At 40.4% G+C, this 5805-nt stretch overlaps 1 pseudogene; it reads right to left on the reverse strand.

The window, feature by feature from the left end:
- Positions 1-696, reverse strand: part of LOC112072569 (disks large-associated protein 3-like) — a 35822-nt pseudogene extending 35126 nt beyond the window's left edge.
- Between the last annotated feature and the right edge of the window lie 5109 nt (positions 697-5805).

A 5805-nucleotide genomic window follows, 5' to 3' on the forward strand; every position in this document is an offset into this window, starting at 1 on the left:
GTATGGAATGGTATGGTATGGTATAGTATGTTATGGTATGGTATACTACAGTATGGTATAGTATAGCATTGTATGGTATGGAATGGTATGGTATAGTATAGTATGTTATGGTATGGTATAGTATAGTATGTTATGGTATAGTATAGTATAGTATGTTATGGTATGGTATAGTATTGTATGGTATGGAATGGTATAGTATAGTATAGTATGTTATGGTATAGTATAGTATAGTATGTTATGGTATAGTATCGTATAGTATGTTATGGTATGGTATATTACAGTATGGTATAGTATGGTATGGTATAGTATAGTATAGTATGTTATGGTATGGTATATTACAGTATGGTATAGTATAGTATGGTATGGTATAGTATAGTATGGTATGGTATAGTATAGTATGGTATGGTATAGTATAGTATGGTATAGTATAGCATTGTATGGTATGGAATGGTATGGTATGGTATAGTATAGCAAGGTTAAGTATGATATAGTATAGTATGGTATAGTATCTTATGGTGTAGTATATTATAGGGGGAACCCACCAGGAAGGTGATAAGGACGTACACTTAAAAAACAACCCGTTGGTTTTCCCTCTATCTGAAAGTAGTAAAGAAAATGAGTTGCAGATACACGCACAAGCAGCACACGCCCGCCCCCCGCAGCCTCCAGACAGAAGCAGTCCGAGTGCGCAACCATACCCGCTGTCACAGGCCCGCAGACCAGAATACGATACAGCCACCCACCAAGACCACCACACCCAGGCCAGCACGCCACCGCCCCAACATACAACCCCCACCAGGCCCTCCGCCCTCAGAAGGGAAGCCCATGAAAGGACAGACAGAAAGTATCATACGTTATAGATAATTTTGATTGTTTAATGGACTTTCCACTCCCTCCTCAAAATCTCCTCCCCCCCTCCTCGTCCTCCACCTACTTAACCCTCTCTAGGAAGTAAAGGTATGCTCTCTACCCGCCCTCCTCCTCCTCCACCTCCCACTCCTTCTAGCAGTTTAAAGTCATTTCCGCCCCCTCCGTCGCCTCCCTCTCCTCTTCCCTCACCCTACCCTCTCTGCAGTAAAAGTAATGTCTCTCTCCCTCCTCCTCCTCCCCTCCTCCTCTTCCTCCACCTCCTAACCCCTCTCTAGCAGTAAGTAATTTCCCTCACCTCCCCTCCTCTTCCTCCCCTCCTAACCCTCTCTAGCAGTAAAGTAATTTGCCCCCTACCTCCTCCTCCTCTTCCTCCACCCTCCGTAAACCCTCTCTAGCAGTAAAGTAATTTCCCTCCACTCCTCCTCCTCTTCTCCAGCCTCCTAAACCTCTCTAGCAGCCGTAAAAAGTATTTCCCCGCCTCCTCTTGCTCCTAACCCTGTTACGTTCCCCCAGCTAGAAACCAAATCATGTGTCTCAACTGACATCAACCAAAACAAAACAGGTGGTGTGTTTCAGAATGGGTTCTGAAGACACTCCTACTCAGCTAACCCTCTACGGCAGTAAAGATAATTTCCCTCCCCCTACTCCTCTCCTCCCTCCTCCTATCCAGCTACCCTCTCCAGCAGTAAAGTAATTTCCCTCCCCCTACTCCTCTCCTCCTCCCTCCTCCTCCTCCTACCAGCTAACCCTCTACGGCACTAAAGTAATTCCCATCCCCTACTCCTCCGCCTCTCTCCTCCTACTCCAGCTAACCTCACGGCAGTAAAGTAATTCCCCTCCCCCTACTCCTCCTCCTCTCCTCCTACTCCAGCTAACCCTCTCCAGCAGTAAAAGTAATTCCCCTCCCCCTACTCCTCCCTCCTCCTCCTCCTACTCCAGCAACCTCTCCAGCAGTAAAGTAATTCCCTCCCCTACTCCTCCTCCTCCTCCTCCTACTCCAGCAACTCCTCTCCAGCAGTAAAGAATGCCTCCCCTCCCTCCCCTCCTCACTCCTCTCCTCCTACTCCTCTCCTCCTCCTCCTCCATCCTCCTCTCCTCCTCCTCCTCTCCTCCTCCTCCTCCTCCTCCTCTCCGCCTCCTCCTCTCCTCTCCTCCTCTCCTCTCCTCCTCCTCCTCCTCCCCCTCCTCCTCCATCCTCCTCCGCCTCCTCCACCTCCTCCTCCTCCTCCTCCTATCCAGCTAACCCTCTCCAGCAGTAAAACTGTTTGTTTAGAAATGTATATCACATGTAACATAAGTACAGTTGAAGTCGGATGTTTACATACACTATTTTGGAGTCATTAAACTGTTTTTCAACCACTCCACAAATGTGCTTGTTAACAAACTATAGTTTTGGCAAGTCGGTTAGGACATCAGCGTCCACAAGTAATTTTCCAAAATTGTTTACAGACAGATTATTTACTTATAATCACTGGTATCACAATTCCCGTGGGTCACGAAGTTGACATACACTAAGTTGACTGTGCCTTTATAACGAGCTTGGAAAATTCCAGAAAATGATGTCATGGCATTAGAATCCTCTGATAGGCTAATTGACATATTTGAGTCAATTGGAGGTGTACCTGTGGATGTATTTCAAGGCCTACCTTTAAACTCAGTGCCTCTTTGATTGACATCATGGACAATCACAAGAAATCAGCAGAGACCTCAGAAAGAAATTGTAGACTCCACAAGTCTGGTTCATCCTTTGGAGGCAATTTCAAATGCCTGAAGGTACCCGTTCATCTGTACAAACAATAGTACGAAGTATAAAGCAATATGGACCACGCAGCATCATACCGCTCAGGAAGGAGACGTGTTCTGTCTCTAGAGATGAACGTCTTTGGTGTGAAAGTCAAATCAATCCAGACAACAACAAAGGACCGTGTGAAGATGCTGGAGGAAACAAGTACAAAAAGTATCTATATCCACATTAAAACGAGTTCCATATTCGACGTAACCTGAAAGGCCGCTCAGCAAGAAGAAGCCATTGCTCCAAAACTGCAATATAAAAGCCAGACACACGGTTTGCAACTGCACATGGGGACAAAGATCGTACTTTTTGAGAAATGTCTCTGGTCTGATGAAACAAAAATAGAACTGTTTGGCCATAATACCATCGCTTATGCTTGGAGGAAGAACACCATCCAACCGGTGAAGCACGGGGGAGGCAGCATCATGTTGTGGGGGTGCTTTGCTGTAGGAGGGGACTGGTGCACTTCACAAATAGATGGCATCATTGAGAAAGAACATTATGAGGAAATATTGAACAACATCTCAAGACATCAGTCAGGAAGTTAAAGCTTGGTCGCAAATGGGTCTTCCAAATGGACAATGACCCCAAGCAGTACTTCAAAGTGTGTGGCAAAATAGCTTAAGGACACAAAGTCAGGGTATTGGAGTGGCCATCACAAAGCCTTGACCTCAATCCTACAAGATAATTTGTGGGCAGAACTGAAATAGTGTGTGTGAGCAGGAGGCCTCAAACCTGACTCAGTTCCATGAGCTCTGTCAGGAGGAATAGGCCAAATTCACCCAACTTGTGTGGGTTGCTGTTTTCTATTGACATTCATTATGAGGAGATCGTCATTCTATATCAAACACAAGTACAAGCTAGCTAAATAGTTTGTTGCTAGGAACCTGCCAATACGACAACCGAATTCAAAAATAAACCGTTGCTGAAACAGCTGGTGAACTAGGAACACGAGGGAGGATGACTGCATAGCAACACTAAACTAGATACATGAGGGAGGATATGACATCTAGCAACACTAAACTAGAAACATGAGGGAGGATATGACATCATAGCAACACTAAACTAAGAAACATGAGGGAGGATATGACATCATAGCAACACTAAACTAGAAACATGAGGGAGGATATGACATCATAGGCAACACTAAACTAAAAACATGAGGGAGGATATGACATCATAGCAACACTAAACTAGAAACATGAGGGAGGATATGACATCATAGCAACACTAAACTAGAAACATGAAGGAGGATATGACATCATAGCAACACTAAACTAGAAACATGAGGGAGGATATGACATCATAGCAACACTAAACTAGAACATGAGGGAGGATATGACATCATAGCAACACTAAACTAGAGGAAATGAGGGAGGATATGACATCATAGCAACATAAACTAGAAACATGAGGGAGGATATGACATCATAGCAACAATAAACTAAGAAACGAGGAGGAGGATATGACATCAACACACACACAGAGGAGGATATGACATCATAGCAACACTAAACTAGAACATAGGGAGGATATGACATCATAGCAACACTAAACTAACATCATGACTGCACAAGTAGGACCAGAGAGAATGAATGTTCGTCACTCACCACATTAAGTCATCAGATGCCGCCAAAAACACGTCTCGCATAAACAAATAAATGCAAGCTAAGTTTTTCCTCGTTGTATTCAAGTTCAGTTTGTGTGGTTGTTGGTTCATCTTTCTGTGACTTTGTAGCAAGTGCAGTCTGCTTTGTGTAGGTGTTTATTGCATCACGATTGCAAGGAGTCCTGAGATCTTTTCCAACTGTCCCGTTATCTCGTTTTAATGTCCATTCTAGAACCGCTCTTCTAGCCAATCAGAAACTAGTATCACCAATGCTTTGGTATAATATACTATGCCATACATACCATAATATACTAAAACATACCATTATATACTATCTACCAACTATAGTATACTATGTGGTACATACCACACCATAGTATAACATACTAGGGCATACCATACTATAATATAATATACTGTTACCATAATACACTATACTATAGTATACTATACCTACTATACTATACAATACCATACTATAAAAACCCTAGGGCATACATACTATACCATGCCAACTGATAATACACCGTAATATGTTATAGTCTACATACTATAATACTAGGGCATACCAATACTATACATATAACTACACCATGGAATACTGCACTATACCTACCATACTATACCATACCATACAATACTATACTGCACCATATATAATATTAGTATACATACTATGACTGTACCATACTATACCATAAATATACTATACCATACTATAATATATCATACCATACTATAATATATAATATACCATAATATAATATACCATACCATAATACAATATACGACACTATAATATACTATACCGTACTACAAATATATTTTGGCATAACTATAATACAATATACAATTACTATAATATAGCATTCCATACTAGACTCTATACTATATATACCATAGCTATAATATACTATAATATACTATACCTAACTATCTATAATATAATATACCTCGAATATAATATACCATACCATAGTACAATATACTACACTATAATATACATACCGGACTATAATATATTTAACCATATTATAATGCAAATAACAATACTATAATATAGCATCCCATACTATAACTATACGATACTATAGCATGCTATAAATATACTATACCATAAATACCATACCTAATATACTACACCTACTATAGTATACCTATTAATACCGTGCCATACTATACATGCTATACCTACATACTATTCTATAACACACCATACTATAATATCTTACCTCCATAATATACCATAATATACTGCCCATACCATACCAATAATATATGATACCGATAATATACTATCCATATTATAATAACGATACTATGTACAATATGCATGCCATACATACTATACTATAATATACTACAAATACATGTCATATCATACTATACCGTACTATAATATACATAATATACTTTACCATAGCAACCATTCTATAATATGCTATTCATACATAATAAACTATTCCATATACCTTACCATATTATTAATATACTATACCATACTATTAAATACTCTACTGTAATATCCTATAAT

This window comes from Salvelinus sp. IW2-2015, unplaced genomic scaffold (genome assembly GCF_002910315.2).
Source record: "Salvelinus sp. IW2-2015 unplaced genomic scaffold, ASM291031v2 Un_scaffold1962, whole genome shotgun sequence".
Classification (NCBI taxonomy): domain Eukaryota; kingdom Metazoa; phylum Chordata; class Actinopteri; order Salmoniformes; family Salmonidae; genus Salvelinus; species Salvelinus sp. IW2-2015.